The sequence below is a fragment of the Pelodiscus sinensis genome, chromosome 1 (assembly GCF_049634645.1).
Source record: "Pelodiscus sinensis isolate JC-2024 chromosome 1, ASM4963464v1, whole genome shotgun sequence".
NCBI lineage: Eukaryota > Metazoa > Chordata > Testudines > Trionychidae > Pelodiscus > Pelodiscus sinensis.
The window spans coordinates 187,005,604-187,022,777 of NC_134711.1; the positions used below are offsets into that span (position 1 = coordinate 187,005,604).

The 17,174-nt window shown below is 39.5% G+C and overlaps 1 long non-coding RNA gene across 3 annotated transcripts in view; it reads left to right on the forward strand.

Annotated features, from left to right (window-relative positions):
• The first annotated feature begins 10,347 nt into the window (after window positions 1–10,347).
• LOC102450964 (uncharacterized) overlaps window positions 10,348–17,174 on the forward strand; it is a 90,657-nt gene continuing 83,830 nt past the window's right edge. For all 3 annotated transcript variants that reach the window (XR_012898098.1, XR_012898097.1, XR_012898096.1), the window contains exon 1: window positions 10,348–11,593. This is a non-coding gene — a long non-coding RNA (uncharacterized LOC102450964). The remainder of the gene's footprint in view (window positions 11,594–17,174) is intronic.

A 17,174-nucleotide genomic window follows, 5' to 3' on the forward strand; every position in this document is an offset into this window, starting at 1 on the left:
TTAGTATGCCAGGCATACGGTACTAGGATCACTTGAATTAGCTCACTGTTTGACTAGAATATGGACAATTCTCCATGTTAACATAATATGAAGATCCTTTCCTGGAAATATTCATATAATTTACACTACAGGCAGTCCCCGACTTACGCGGATCCGACTTATGTCAGATCCGCACTTACGAACGGGGCTTTTCTCGCCCCGGAGCTCACGGGTGGCTTTGCTTGGGTGTCCCTGGTCTGCTGGGTGGGGGGGTCCAGCGGCTTTGCTGGACCCCCCCAGCAGACCAGGGGGACAGGAGCAAAGCCGCCCAGGTGGCGGCTTTGCTCGGGTGTCCCTGGTCTTCTGGGGGGATCCAGCGGCTTTGCCTGTGCGGCTTTGCTCGGGTCTCCCTGGTGTGCTGGGGGGGACTCCCCCCAGCACCCCAGGGAGACAGGAGCAAAGCTGCACGGGCAGCGGGGTCCCTCCGCCTGTGCGGCTTTGCTTGGGTCTCCCTGGTCTGCTGGGGGGGGGGGCCAGCTAGTGCCCCCCCCAGCAGACCAGGCTTTTGTTGCGGGACGCCTCGGGTAGAGCAGCTGAGGTGCTGCTGGGTTGGTCCTGTGGGAACCTACCCGGCAGCGCCCCATCTGTTCTGTCCCAGGCTCCAGACTCAGCAGCTGTTGAAACTGATCAGGCTGATTCCAGGAAGCTGGGGGCAGAGCAACTCTGCCTCAGGCTTCCTGTAATCAGCCCCTGGTCAGTTTCAGTGGCAGCAGCTGAATCTGGAGCCAGTTCTGACTTACATACAAATTCAACTTAAGAACAAACCTATAGTCCCTATCTTGTATGTAACCCGGGGACTGCCTGTATATTTCAGAGTGAATGAAATATCTAATTTGTTGCTTAGGGTTTAAAAGCCACTGATGTCAATAGAAAGACTGGTACTAACAGGGAATTTGTCAACCTATTTGGAGTTACTGTGTAATTTAATTTTCTATCTATCTATCTATCTATCTATCTATCTATAGAAATAAGGTATTTAAAATTATAAAATGCAAAAATTTGTGATTCACTACTGACACATAAGATTAAGGAAAACCAAATTATTATTTTCCACCTTCTCTGAATAGATTTGCAAGCAGTCCCCTAACTCTATGGGTTTTTGTGTCAGGTGCAACTATTTGAAATCAATTATTTGGCATCTTTATTTAGAAGCATTAAATAAGAGATTTTCCCCAGCTTCATAAAACACATATGGAGAGATATATGAGTGGTTTATTCCTGGCAATATTTCATCTTGGAATTTAACTACTACTAATGACTTAGGGCCAAGTTCTACCCTCAGTAACTCCTGATGATTTCAGAGAGAGCTCTACATGCATATCTAAGGGCAGAATTTTGTCTTTTCAAAGGTTAATAATAATTAGGCAGCAGCTCTGGAACAAGTCAGCTAGGATACTATTTTTAGTTCATTCTTCGTGACTGTTGTGTGTTCAGACCATGAATTCATGAAAACAGAGCTCAAATGATACATTTGAATTTTTACACCCACAAGTATATTATCATATGTATATTATCTATCCTGTATATAGATGCAGGGAAATAAAGATATTTGTTGGGTGCATATGTGTGTGTATTCAAGCATCACAGCCCATTCAAGGCATTTTTCAATTGATGATTGCAATGTATTATTATACCCATTATTACAGCTATAGCAAAAGAAATAATTTTCCAGAATTGGCTGCTCAGAATATGTTTTTTTCCAGAAAAGGATTGTAATGGACAGAATGAAATCAGTTAATTCTGTTCAGTGTTTGGCTTGATATTTTAACATCTTGAATCCATGGAAAGCATTAATCTATAACTCATTTTTTCTACTAATTGCCTTTGGAATATAACTTGAGAAACACTCATGAATCAGCTTGATTGAGCAGTGATTGCTCACAGTGTTCTGTTTCATATAAACAGAGCTCTAGCAATTAAAGCGGTGCGCAGTGCTACTATATTTTTTCCTTTTTTCCTCCCCTAGTCTTAAATTCCCCTTATCGTGTAGGCAAAGCTTTCTGGTAGTCCCCAAGCTCCTGTTGTGCTGAAAAGCCTCTGCATTCTGTACTGTGAATAGCTGAAATACTGCAGTGAGAGTTTTTACATTGGAAAAGAGATTTTACCCGTTTCGCTTTTGTCAAAATCTTTATGAATGATATTTTTGTAATATCACTTGCTCCAGTTTGGATTTAAAATTATAATTAGAGATGATGTGTGTTATCTGAGTTGCATTCTTCTTGAACCTTAATATTTAGGCAGAGGGATTTTCACACTGAAAATCAGTAAAAGAGAGAATGTTTATAAAAAAAGCAATTTCCTCTTCCTTTCCCACACTATATCCTTGATGCTAATATTGAAACTTATCGTAAGCAGTGTTCTCCTTCACAGTACAGCAAGCTCTGCTACTTTAGTGTCCACTGAAGTCACACTGGTCACTTTGGAAAATTAATAAATGGAAGGGAAATGAGCTTATCATTACATATGATATATGTTAAAATTTTTCCCACCATGAAGTCAGCATTTGGATTTGTTTGGATCCCATATGCAGCACAGATACTCTTGGGATTATGTATTTTTTGGGTTAGAAGAAGGTAAAAATATTGGCTGAGATTCTGCTCTCATTTACATGTATGAAACCCACATAATGTTATTTCAAGTGAAACGGCATAATGAGGCTTCATGTACCTCGTGGGTAGCAAAATTTGGCACAATAAGTCATCATGTCTCACAATTTTCTTTCTTCAAGAAATAACAACTCAATCATAGAATAATCATAGAACTGAAGGGATCTTTTGAGAGGTCATCAAGCCCAGGGTCCCTACATTCATGGCAGGGCCAAGCACCAACCTTTGCATTCGTAGGCTTGGATTGTCAAAGGAGATAATAGACTTTCTTTCCCAATTCCCAGTCAGGCTCAGGTTATGTCTGATATATTGGAAAAAGGTATGCAAATTGTGTTTTTTTGGAAGAGGCTTTTCTGAAATTTTGCCTGTCTACACTGGACCAAATTTTGGAAAAGCCTCCTCTTTCGGAAGAGCCCTTGTTCCTCATGGGAGAAGGAAGACTGCGCTTCAGAAAGAGCGCGTCTGTTCTTCTGCAAAAAAAGCAGAAGAACAGACACGTTCCCTAGACGTGGCACAGTTTTTCTGGGATACTGGAGGTGTAAACATAGCCTCAGGAGGGACTGACACCTAACTTCTTTTTGCTCCTTTGACAATCCTGGCCATAAATGTTAATGGTAATTGTAGTAATTAAGAACTAGTGGTTATAATTGGGAATACTCATGTGACTCATGATGAGTATTTATGGGAGTAAAAGCTGTGGGGCTTGACCTTCATTATCTTTTCTCTGAAAGATAGGCCTTTAAAAGCATAAGAGAAAACTTGACAGAAGACAGAAATTTGTTGCCCTTGTAGTGTTTTGGACACTGTCAGACATGGCTAAAACAAAATGCTATTTATTTTGCTTAGTTGTATCTCCTTGTCTCAATATGAACATGATGATAGCTGCCATTAGTCCATATATTTATTACTCTTCGATTTTTAAGCCCAGAAGGGACCAAAATATCATCTAACCTGAATTCCTTTATAATTCGGGCCATAGAGTTTCACCCAGATTCTTCTCTACCGAACCAATAATTTATGTTTGACTAAAGCACAATTGCCAGAAAGGCACTAGGTCTTGATTTGAAAATGTCAATAGATGGAGAATCCATCTATTCCCTTAATAGATTCTTCCGATGGCTACTCACCCTCACTGTTAAAGAGCTTATTTAAAATGTAAAATTGTCTTTAAGTTCCCATCAGTGCTTTTTGTTATGTCTTAGCTAGATAAGAGCCCTTTGGCACCTGGTATTTTCTCCCCATGCAGATACTTACACACTGTAATCAAGTCACCTCTCAATCTTGTGTGTGTATGTGTGCAGGCGAGGGAGAGAGAGAAATTAGCTAAACAGATAGAAGTCTGTAAATCCCTCGTTGTAAGGCATTGCAGCCTTTGAATGCTTTTTTGGCTCTTCTCTGTATTCTGTCAATTTTTTTCAGCATTTTATAAAAATGTGGACACCAGAATTGGGTAAAGTATTTCAGTATTGGCCTCACCAGCACTGCATACAATTACCAGTAAGCTTCTGGAGCAGACTTGCCAGGCCCCATAGCAAGGTGGGTGGCGTGTGTGTGGGGGGACTCTGCACTCCTGGAAAGGGTGGGGCTGGTTAGCCAGCCCTCAGCACAGCCTGGACCACAGCGCCTTTCCTCCCCTCCCTCCCCCAGTCCTCCACACTGCTGGAGCACTAGGCAGTGCTCCAGCATTGATTTAAAGGGCAGGGGCTACAGGTGCAGCTGCTACCATTATAGCTGGAAGCCATGGGCCCTTTTGAATTGCTTGGGCTGGTTGGTCCCTCTCCTCTCCCTGTCCCCTCCTCCCCCATAGGCAGGCTTGCAAGTAACATACAAAATCGCCTCTCTGCTTTTATTTAAGGGTTTCATTAGCCCTTTTTGCAATAACACTGAGCTGGGGCCTCATATTGAATTGCTTGTTTGTTCTGACTACTATCTTTTTTCAGAGTCTCTGCCATCTATAACGACTTCCATCCAGTAGGTGTGGCTTGTGCTTTTGTTCCTAGACAAATGACCTTGTACTTGTCTGTATTAAAATGCATTTTGTTTTAAAGGGCCCAGCATAAAAAGTAATCCTGGTCACTCTGTAGTATCTGCCTTTGTCTTCATTATTTACCACTTTGCCAATATTTGTGTAACCCACACATTTTATGCACAATATTTTATATTTCTTCCACTCCCACTGGCATCAATGAGAGCTGATCATGCAGAAAGTAGTTTTCACAGAGCAAGATGTGCAATGATTCATTTGTATAGTTATCTAAATACTCATTCGCTATTTCCTTCTGCTAGTTTCCCAGCTTTTGCAATTCAGAGTTTTGTCCAGAATGCACTAATGAGACGTACATTACATTCTACAAGCAGAAAGCCAATTTAAGTTAGTCCAAATCCACTGCTTATTATCTGCTAAATTTCAGCAGTGCACCATATGGTGAGGAAACAGCAAGGGTGAATTATATGCAATACAATTATGATATGAAAACACAGTCGTTTTTGTTACTGAATAGATCCTAAGTGGAGATTTGTGTATAAACTATATATTTTTTATTTTGCATATGAAAATGCACCTAGATATTTTACCATCTATGTCTTGTCAGAACAATGTACTTTAGTGTCATAAAAGACTGACCAAAGCATACAGCCTTTTCGATGGCATTCTTAACTTTGTCTTTTTTTCTTTAAGTTTTAGTTAATTCTATAAAAAAAGATCACTTACAACTGTATATTTTAAATCCATAGTGGAGTATCAATTCATACTACATGTATAATGAAACCTACAGAATCTTGCTGCAAGCAGAAGATATGCGCTAGATCAGGGGTGTCCAAACTTTTTTCAAAGAGGGCCAGATTTGAAGAAGTGAACATGCGTGAGGGCCGTCCCCGCACTCTCAGCCCCAAGGCGGAGGGCCCGCAGGGTCGGAGGCAGGCGGAGAGTGCAGGGCACGCCGGCCTCACGGCGGCCCGGGGGCAGGGCGAACCCGCAGCCGAGCGGGGGAGCGGGGCTGCAGACGTGCCCTACAGGGCAGGCTCTAGGACCACGGAGGCCATGGGCGGCGGCGGCGGCAGCGCGGCCGGAAGTGGCGCGCTGGGCGCGCCAGTTCAAAAGAGCGCCGGGGAGCCAGGAGAGGAAGCGGGGGCCGTATTAAATCGGAACACAGGCTGCAATTGGCCCGCGGGCCGGACGTTGGACATGCCTGCGCTAGATGGTCCATGATTTGTTAGATGTCATATGTAGGTGCCATAAGGAAACCCATTATCAAATTGCAGTAGCATAGGACTGAATTTAGCATTCTAGTCTGCTTACCCACGAAACCCACAGCAAAGCTGCTCCAGATAGTACTGTCAAGATAGGAGCATTGCACCACAGAAATGTGCAGAACTGGAAGGTGCCTTGAGAGGTAATGTAGTCTACTCCTCCCTTTACTGCTTTGAGGAAGGGCTAAGTAATACCTAGATCAACCCAGAGAGGTATTTTTCTAACATGTTTCGAACATCCAGTGATATGAATTCTACAGTCTCCCCTGGTAACATATTTCAGTTCTGAACTATCCTTATAGTTAGAAAATATTTCCTAATATCTAGCTCAAATCATCTTTGCTGCAGAGTTAGTCAATTACTTCTTGTCCTACTTTCAGTGGTCCTGGAGAAGAATTGATCTCTATCCTTTTATAACAGCCCTTCATATATTTGAAAACTGTTATCAGGATCACCATCGGTTTTCTTTTCTCAAGAGTACATATGCTCAGTTATTTTTAATCTTTCCCCACAGGACATGCTTGCTAACTTTTTAGCATTTTTGTTGCTCTCTTTTGAACTTTCTCCAGCTTGCCTTTATCTTTCTCAAAGTGTGGCATCCAAAACTGAATAATATATGCCCATGGAGGCTTTACCAACTGAACTGTGTGGAACAATTACCTTCCGTCACTTCCACATGACGTAACTGTTAATGCACTCCAGAATGACATTTGTCTTTAAGGGTACATCTACACGGCGACATTATGGATGTCTTACTCTGACTCCTGAAACCCTCATTGTATGAGGAGTAAGGGAAATTGGATGAAGAGCGCTTTATCTTAAAATAAGTGCTGTGTAGACGCTCCCAATTTCGAAATAAGCAATTTTATTGTATTTTGAGTTAAGTCCTGCGGTGTAGGCACACCCTAAGAGAGAGTTGGCCAGGGTGAGCGCATTCTCACTCCAGCCCTGGAGGGAGAAGGACCTAGCTGCCTTCTAGCTGAGGAACTATATACAGAGCACTACTGAGGAAAGGCAAGGTGAACCAGGGGAGCTCCAGCCTGAATAATCCCAGGCTGAGATCCATCAACAGAGGCCTGAGGGGCATTAGGGCTGAAGAGAGGCAGCTAGGGCAGCCAAAAAGGCAGCAGGTCCACACCCCTTGGCCTATGATGAGTGGCCATGTCAGACTGCACTTTGCCCCTGAGGTAAGGGGCTAGATGATGACTGGCAGTAGGGTCACTGAGGCAAGTTGGATATAGGGGGTTCCCTGAGGGGAAGGCCCCCAGAATGTGATCTGGGAGGGATGTGGGTTCTAATGAAAGGTGGCAGAGCCATTAATAGAAAACCGGGAATAGCAGGGGAGACACCAGCTGGAAAAGGGTGCTCTGACGCTGAGTGGAGCTAATTCACAGAGTGACAAGGAGGAGACTTCAGGTGAGTCACACCATGTTACAGTGTCTCATATACAGTCTGTGAGCCACTGTATCCACCAGATAGTTTTCTACCCAACTGCTGCCTAGCCAGTCCTTTCCCATTTTGTAATTATGTGTTTGATTTTTTCTGTTCTAAGTGCAATACTTTGTGCTTTATTGAATATCATCTTGCTGATTTTATGTCAATTAATCAATTTGTCAAAGTTGTTTTGAATTCTAACCCTGTTCTGTAAAGTGTTTGCAAAACCTCCCATCTTTCGTACCATTTCCAAATTTTATAAGCATACTCTCAACTCCGTTATCCAAACCTGTAATGAAAATATTAAATAGTACTGGACTCATGACAGACTCCTGTAGAACATCAATAGATGCATCCTTCCAGTTTGACAACAAAACATTAATAACTATTCTTAAATGATCAATGTGATCTTTCAACCCATTGTACACACTTTATAGTAACAATGTAGACCACATTTCCCTAGTTTGTTTTTGAGAAAGTCATGTAGAACTTCAGCTTTACTAAAATCAAGATATGTCAGAACTAGTACTAGTCCCAACCACTAAGACAGTAACCCCATGAATGAAATTAGATTGGTTTGGAATGATTTGCTTTTGACAAATCCATCCTTGTTATTTATCACTCTGTTATCCTCTAGGTGCTTACAAATGAATTGTTTTGTAATTTGTTCCAGGTTTTTTTTTAAGATATCAAAGTCAGGATGACTGGCCTATAATTCATCAAGTCCTCTTTGTTCTCCTTCTTAAAGATACATACTATGATTGCTCTCTTTCAGTCTTCTGGGACCTCATCTATCCTTCATGAGCTCTTTTAGATAATCATTAATGGTACCAAGATTGATTCAGCTAGTTTTTAAAGTACCTTATGGTGATTTCTGTCAGGTCCTGCTGACTGAATACATTTAATTTATGTAAATATTTTAACACATTCTTTCTCTAGTCTGTGTTATGTTCCTTTTCCCTTGTTAATATTAATTGTGTTAAGCATCTGGTCACTATTAATTTTGTATTAAAGATTGATACAAAATAGGCATTAAACACATCAGGTATCCTGATGTCTTCTATCCTTAGCTCTCTCCTTAATAAGTAGTGGACTACACTTTCCTGCATCCTTTCTCTCCCTTCTAGTGTATTTATAGAATATATTTATAGGCATTCTGGAATGAAACCTAGAAGTCAGCATGAATGGTCTATATGTCTATGCAGGTCCTGACCCCTCTAATTCAGGTCAGGTCTAAACTAAAAGGAAAAGTTGAATCAAGATATGCAACTCTAGCTGTAGTTAATTAAATAGCTGGAGTCAATGTACCTTGTTTCAAATTTTCCCTTTGTCTCCACAATAAGAACAAATTATCCCATTGGCTTCCTTATTTCTCGCAGAGCAGGAGGCATCCTCTGAGTTTGATTTAGAGTCTTAACTAGACCCACTAAATTGAACTCTGGAAGATTGATCATGGAGCATCAATCATCCCTTTAGTGACGATATGGCCTTGGCCTTGACTTTTTACCCATATCCCCATGAACATGTAGTTTAAAGAATCTGCATGGGGATTTGTATTTTCAGGGTGTGCTTCTGCAGAGTAAGTGTGTGCCCACTTTGGAGGCCACCTTGCAGTTTCAAAATTTGTCTTGAAGATCATTAGGATGTGTATTTCCTGTAAAAATGATTGTTTCTAATATCCACAGATGCCATCAAAGCTCCAGCTGCACAAGGAGCAAGAAGCTAATGGAAAAATAGACTATCTGCATTGACAGAGTGAATGTGAATTTCTGAAAAATAGTGGCACCAATAATGGGCATGCTCTTCAGTTGCATAGTCATTCATGATAATATATGGCTGGTGAGTCATTTAATGTAAGAAATTGTATTCTGCTTTGTATTCCTCAGTAATCAAAGCATCAATGTACACTAATACTCATGCTGTGCACTGTAGGTTTCCTACATATTTGTCATCTCAAAATTGATATTTTAAAATAGCCCCCACAAGGTTTTTATCCTTGTTATTAAGAAACAGATATAGTTATTATACTCCTGATGGAGGTGTGGGAACCCATAGTTTTTAAAGGATTAGCATCAGCCAGTCAGAGCTCATGCATTCTGGACAGCTATGAACTGATATCTGTATGTCTATTCCCTTTTGTATGTGATTCCCTGTACTCTGACTTGGGGACGAGTTCGGAGATGCATGACAGCTATGTAGTTATTTCTCAATAATATGGAAATGCCTATGGTCTGTTTGGCCAATAATAGCTCCAAGTATCAAAGCACAATGGCTATTTTCAGTAGCATTATCAGTGGAGTTATAATTGGCTTTTCTCAGCAGGGTACCGTATCCATACCTACCACACGCATTGGTAGCCTCAGCTGTGGAGCCTCTTCCCACCTACTCACTCCACAGCAATAGATATAACATACAATTTTAAAAAACGAATTAATTTTCTTGGGAAGAATTTTCTTTGCCTTATTCTATTGGCATAAAGGAGAAATCAAGATGGCAGAAGTTACATGGGTGACAGTGCAGAGGGAGTAAAGCTGGAGTATTAAGAGTAAACATGAGTGTCATCAACAAATGAAAGAAACTGTTAGCTTATTAGAGCAGAGGTATTTACAGTAGCTTGTTAGGATCAATGTGAAGAACCTGCAGAGCATATTTTATTATAATAATGGTATTCTACTGCTATACCTTCTTTATGCTGTAATGATTATGCTGAACTAATAAACTCCTTGCTCCATTGGTCTAGGAATTTGCCTAGCCTCAGATATAGTTATCATATCAGAAACAAAAAGCATGTTACTCTTTAAATAATGCATACATTATATTTAATGACATTAAATATATGTAGAAACTGACATTGACAATGAAAAATCTGTGATGAAAACATGAAAATCTTATGAGTTACCATGCTTTTTAGCAATTGGTAGATATATGCTATTTGGGATCAAGATTTTAGAGAAGAGTAATACTATTTTGAAGGATATTGTGCCAGTTTTAATACATCCTAAATTTTATATTTCCGAATTTTAGGGTGGATTAACAAACAAAAGGCAGCTCAATAATTCTTTGTTGATGCATAGCTGTTCATCTTGAGAAAATGTACGTCGTGGAGTTCAAATGGATGTCAGATCCAGACTGCACTCTATACATAAGGATCCAAGAAATCATTGAGAGGCAATTAGATAGTAAGCCCCTCTCCAAACTTCTATAGAAACAATAATTATATATGTTCTTGTTATCCAATGAGAGCAAAAGCATTTATAAAAAGAGGCCACAGGGCAGTAAAATAATCCCTTAACAAAAAGCTAAATTTCCATAAAATTTTATCAGTTTTGTTAAAATCAAACTTGTTGGGCTACATGGACCAGAAGATTGCTAATGTACTACAGAACCTTTTGCCACTAAGTTGTTATTTCAAATTCAACCTACTAGTTGTCCTGTGCCGTCTTGCTGTGTAGATTTAGAACAGAAAACAATGTTATAGCCTGAAATACTATAAATAAATACTATGGTCCTGATCTTGCCATCCCATTCATGCAAAAACTCCACTGAATTATGCATACAGGGAATTGTAGGTTCTAGCCCTTGTATGCAAATTAATGATTAGTAAGTTTATATCACCTATTGTCTGGCATGTTCAATCCAGGTAACTTTTTTCAGAAACATTCTGGTTGCACTGTGTGTGCGAGAGAGTTTTTTGATGTGTAGGTTATGCTAATGTGCAATAGTTCTGATGAAATATCAGACCAAGAAATGAGAAATCTATGTATTTTCTCCTGTAGTCCTCTAATTTGAACAAAAACGCATACAGGGATAAGTATGCACAGATATTTATGATCCTAAATTTAACACAGGGGATAGATTCCGAAAAGCATTAGCAAGTTTTCTCAGTGTTCTCCATTAACGCACAAGTATGTTTGCATAAGCTAACTTGCAGTGTGGGAGACATACACCTTCAGGTGTTGTAGGAAAGGCCTGAAATTTCTCCCCTCATCATTTATTCACGCTTGCTCTACAAATTACACCTTGCTATAAATGAGAAATAATGTGCCTCTCCAGTTTACATATACATATTTTATAAAGCCAATGGGAAGTACAGAAAAGCCATAGTTTTATAAATTAGGCCTTCAGTATGTGGAGATTCTGTGCAGTGATAAATAACAGCTCTATATATTTAGCAGAGCAAGTTATGACATATCTGTTAACCTCCCTTTCAGCATTCTTTTTAGTGAGAAAATAGATTTCCACCAGGAGAGACTGGGAGAGTGCAGGTCAGTTTACACTTTTTAGTTAGCATTTACGTGGCTTATGGGTAAGTTTTCCTCTGTTCTTGTTATCTAATGAGAGCAAAAGCATTTGTATTAAATAAAGAAGAAAAAAGGACCTTTGTTTTCAGAAGCAAGAGGACATAGTATGTGAAGTGATTAGTTCTGCAGAGCAGTCTGAGTCTATGTGTTCTGCTTTTGTCCTCGCTGCTTCAGAGTGGCAATTTGATGATTTGGAAAGGAATGAGTGGATATGTAATTATCAGAAAATTAGGAACTAGGAGAGAAGACGAGAATGAGAATTTTCAGTAGAATATGAGGGAGCGATTTACAGTATGTATTAATTCTGTAAAAGAAACTTCATTGCTGTTAATATTGTGGACCATGCAAATGTATACAGATGGGCTGTTGTAACATAACTTTTATGTCTACTTGTGTTGCCTGCAAGACAATTGAAGGTATGCTAGTTATTTTTTCATAACTTGTGGCAAATTAGGACATATTCTTTTAGCATGTAAAACACACAGGTCCTCTGTCTGTTCTCTTATTCAAGTGGGCAATGTTTGTGAAGATGAATAAAACATGGAAACAAACAATTTAAATGGAAACCGGATTTTTTTTAAATGTTGCATGGGAATTTAGTGATTGTGAAAGTTTCAGGGTGGCCATCCCCAGAGACTTAAATCCTTTATTTAGCCATGGAGCATTTAAAGCATGGAGAGTGGTAGTGCAAGCTTTCTTACACTGTCAATGTGTCTCAACTCTCACTTGGAGAGCTCTCACTGATTTGACAGTTGAGATGGTAAGCCATTTTCTATAGTCACTTATTCCTTCACCTCTCTGCTGCAACTACCAATAAGTTTGCTAATTGATTCCATTTATGGTGGTAATTTGGATGATATGAACCTTTTTTCTCACACTTGGACTGAGACCATCAATTTATTTTATGTAGCCCATCCAATAACCAACCAGTAGCAACAACTTTCAGTCTCTGTTGGTCTCAACACTGCTGGCCCAGATGCAAAAGATTATATATCCCAGCAACACTACTCTAGGTCATCCAGTCCTCCAGGAATTGTATTTTGCAGGCAGACATTTTGCTTTGAATTTTGATAAGGTGTCAATCCTTCAGCAAGTTAGCAACGGCAAATAGACATGGAAATTAACAAAGCTTATCCCATTACTGTTGAGATATGTATTATTGATTTCTTCTGTGTCTCTTAATTAGATGGGCAGGGCTAATAATAAGTTTATTTAATATGATCTATAATTTGAGTTGGATATGAATGTTGAGATGTTAAGCATAGACTGATCCCTTTCTAGCTGTGGAATTTTGATAGCTGATTCAGGGTTTAGGCTAATTGGCATTAGCAAGAGTCTAATATTTACATCAGAGTTGACATGAAAAGATTCCTGTTTCTGCCAGCCAGGGATTTCAACGACTTTGTATTTAAAAGTTTAGAGCCCACAAGTACCAAGGCCAAAGGTAAGGCAATGCATTTACCATGGCACAGTTTCAGAGAACACTTAGTTTCAAGCATAGTGTACATTGTTGTTTATGGAACATCTGAGATATTTTGAAAATATGTTTTAGAGCTGACTAAGAGGAGCTGTTCAAAATGACTGCAGTTTGCTCTACAGTCTGAAAAAAGAAACAGACCCCTCTGTTTCAGTAGAGTATGATGTTTGTAGGAATTTGAGCAGCAAAAATATTGGATACTGAGGATTTTTCCCTCAGATTTTAGTTAGATGTTTCCATTTTATTGTCTGCAGTTACACGATATTTATGCAATTGCCCAACAGAGTTAGAGCTGGGAGTGAAACCATCTAATTGACATATAAACATTAGTTATTTAAAAATCACTATTTGTCATACTGTGACCTCTGAATAGTTTTAAAATTCGGAAAGCTTCAAAGTATTCCTAGCACCAAGTACTATTTACAAAGGGTAGTTCAAATCGATTCTGGAAAATATTAATCAATTCGGATGCCCTAGGGTCAAACATTCTGAATGGTACAAATCTCTTTAAGGTGCAGTTTCTTTTAAATGCCCTTCAAGTTCGTTAGAGATCATGAAAAGCTTGATTTGACAGTTCAGCTATCATTGGTCCACTGAGGTATAAGACAAGCACTGACTGATGGAAGATGATCTACACTGTGGTAAAGTAGTGCAATCAAAATGGCAGTATTGATGAGTTTGCAGATAGTGAAAGAAGACGAGCATGAAAGAAAAAAGAAAAGTCCTGGGAGCACAATCAGAATGCTGGGAGCAGAAGTGGGACCTGGATGCGGAGAAAAGGAGGAAAGAGGCTTACCATAGGTTCTTGGGAGGCATGCGAGAGACTGAGAAGGGGTATAGGTAGACAAAGATGCAGCCTCAGAACTGCAGGTGAGGACCATATGTGCTTCAGTTCTGTAGTCCTGAGGAAATTTTGGTGATAAAAGGGCTCTCTCTCTAACATTTCCTAAGATATCTGACCTTAAAATTTATGAATGATATTCATTTTCCCAGTCTCATAATTTCTCCTTGAATATTTTTTATCTTAATTTTTTCTTTTAAAATATCTCACCTTTTTCTTTCTTTCAATCACCTGCTATTCACTGTCTAAAAGTACTTTTTACAAATTGGTAATTTAGGTGGCCTTAATTATTATTTACCACTTTCATTGCTTTAATGAGGATATTAAACAGGTAGTCTCAGGCAGAGGGAACTCTAATAATAAGGTCTTGAGAACTTCTATACTGTTCACTCAATGGGAAGTACAATACATCACAGCAATTTGTATCAGCTGGAACATGGAAAAGGCAAAGAGAAAGGGAACGAAATAAATGAGGTTGCAAACACAAATATCTGTTTAACATTCATGGTGGATAGCACTAGGGTTTTTTTTTCACCTTGCAACTATGGAGAGTTGGTTCAAAAGAATGTAAAAATACATTTGTGCATGTTCTGTCCAGGTTTAATGCTGGTTACAGATGCACTGCATGGCTCAAAGAGAACATAGGAGCAGACAGTCTTCCCCCAGATAAAACATTGGTGTGGGTGAGGAGAGTCCTCTCCCACATCCCCAGATTGTTCTGTTGAGAAATGGGGTATGCCTCACACTTTTCCTTGGTCTGGCCTCCATAAACCATGGATCCCATTAATATACTAGAGTCCTTGATTACCATTACCCACTACTGGCCCCACAGCCAATGGGCTGTCAAGGAGAAAGATGCATATAGCTCACCCTTGCTCTTCCCTTTCTTCTCCCTCTGCCTATGAGCTCATGCTCACACAGTCAGAGTGCCCTGCCTAGAACTGGTACACTCCATGATCAGAATGTCCCTTCTACATTAGATTTCACAGAGAATGGCATACACAGAAAACAGTATGGACAACAAATGCCGTAAGTGAAATCTTATGGATAGTGGTGGGGCTCTGGGCTAGCCCAGGGAATTTTCATTTGACTTCACTTTGGGTAGCACAGTTCAGGAGCAACTCTGCAATTCTCTTTTCTATATTAGCAAGGTCTTAGTCTCTTTCCTATAAAAGTGTGCTTAGTATGCTGGGAAAGGAGTCAGATACTATAAGGGGCAAGAGGAATGATAAAATGATGGGTAGGTTAGTAAAAACCAGCTGCTTTCTTAGATAGGTTCCTGTTACCAGTGTCCCCTATATCTTTTAGACAATGTCAGTGGAAGGGGAAAGGAGAAAGAACAAGGGGAAAGAATAATCTCTGTTGTAATTCCTGATGTCTTCTCATAATTAATATTGAATAAGAAAAATGTAATAATAAAAAGCAGCACAGGTTAAACAGCCTAAAATATTCATTGAGCTGAAGCTCTGGCCTAATGAAATACAAGAGAGAAAAACTCTTTTAATCAAATATAACTTTAACAGGGACAGCATTTGCCCCCTTAATAGCATTTTTCATTTTGTTTCTATCAACTGTCTGGGGGATGTGCTTTGTAGTGACACATTAGTGTACTCCAACTAATTATGTGCCTTATCAGGATGTCTAAACACAGGCATTTACAACACTGTATAACTGCTGAAAATATCAAAACATGACTGGTGTTTGCTTTAATTATGAGATTGCAAAGACTGGAATGGGTATTTTGGTCAAAGGTAGAAGACCCATTTTATGAACATGAGCTCAAAACCCTGTGTCTTCCAAGGATTCAATGTAAATTTCTAGTATTTTTAATAATGCTGAAGAACAGGCCTGGCTAGTAGGAGGCAAAGCACAGCAATTTATTAAATGATATTTGGGGAGATTAAAAATGGATATTTAAGAAAGTCAGCAGAGAGAGACAACTAATTTGATGCAGTCTGATGATGTGGAAACCTCAGATCAATCCAAGTGACATTTTAGCATATTGTTGAAAGACATCTCTGGATCATAAAAACAGATAAACTGAACTTTATTTCAAAACACTCCATCATAAGTACGTGTCAATAGCTAACATAAGCTGGTTGACCTTTAGGAGCTAAAACTGGGATTTGTTTTTGACATGCTTTTAACATGTACAATTTTACCAGGTTTACCAGCAGGCTTCATACAGCCAGACTTCAGAGGAAAGTCTATTCAGAAGAGGATTCTGGACAAAGGGGTTTAATTTATCTTGTACAGAAAAAAGATAATGTATTAAAATGTAAGTGGAGTAGAACCTTGCTAATCTGCATATTATGCTGTGTACCCATTAATATGCAGTTTTTGCCTACTTCTCAACAAAGATGTAATGGCAGTATGTTGTAGTGTGGTCTTACTGTTAAGATTTTGTGATTTTTTAAAAATAGTATTTACTACACTCAATATTCCAGTACAGTCTTCTGAATTATTAATATAAATTGGCAAACTAAATGACTGATATAAAAATAAATGAACAAAGAATATTATGTGATGCATTATGTCTGCTTATTTCTTGTCTTTGTTCACTTATTTATTAACTTGCAAATGATAGTAATTCATAGTTCATCTGTCAGCCAGTAGTGTGAATTAGTAAGGTTCTACTGCATGTCTTATGTTTGTTTACTGCACTAGTAAATAGGCAATGTATGTTCAGTCGTAGGATATATAACTGTATTTGTTGCTACAGGCAGTCCCCGGGTTACGTACAAGATAGGGACTGTAGGTTTGTTCTTAAGTTGAATTTGTATGTAAGTCGGAACTGGTACATATTGTAGGGGAAACTCTAGCCAAACATTTTTTTTAGTTTTGGATAGCATAGGGAAAGGTTAACTCCCCTCTAATGTTTGTTTTGCTGTCTGTTCCCCTGTTCAGAAGATTTCACATCTATTTCTGTCCCTGTGACAAACTCAGGACTAAAGGAGTAACTCATCAAATACCAAACAGCTCTGCACCATGCTTTGAGCTAATAGCTTTATTTCCACACACCACCCAGGGTTCTAGGAGGAGGGTCCTTTTTTTGCTAACACAATGAGGCCAGCACTTTGTTTGTTTTGGTGGAGTCTTTGTTTGCCCAGGGAGCCCAGCATGTATAGGGGGAGGAGGGGCGGAGAGGCTGCTTTTGTCTGCTGTTGGGCAGCCTGTTGCTCAGGGGAGGGGGCAGCCTGTTGCTGGCAGGAGGGGAGGGGGGAGGC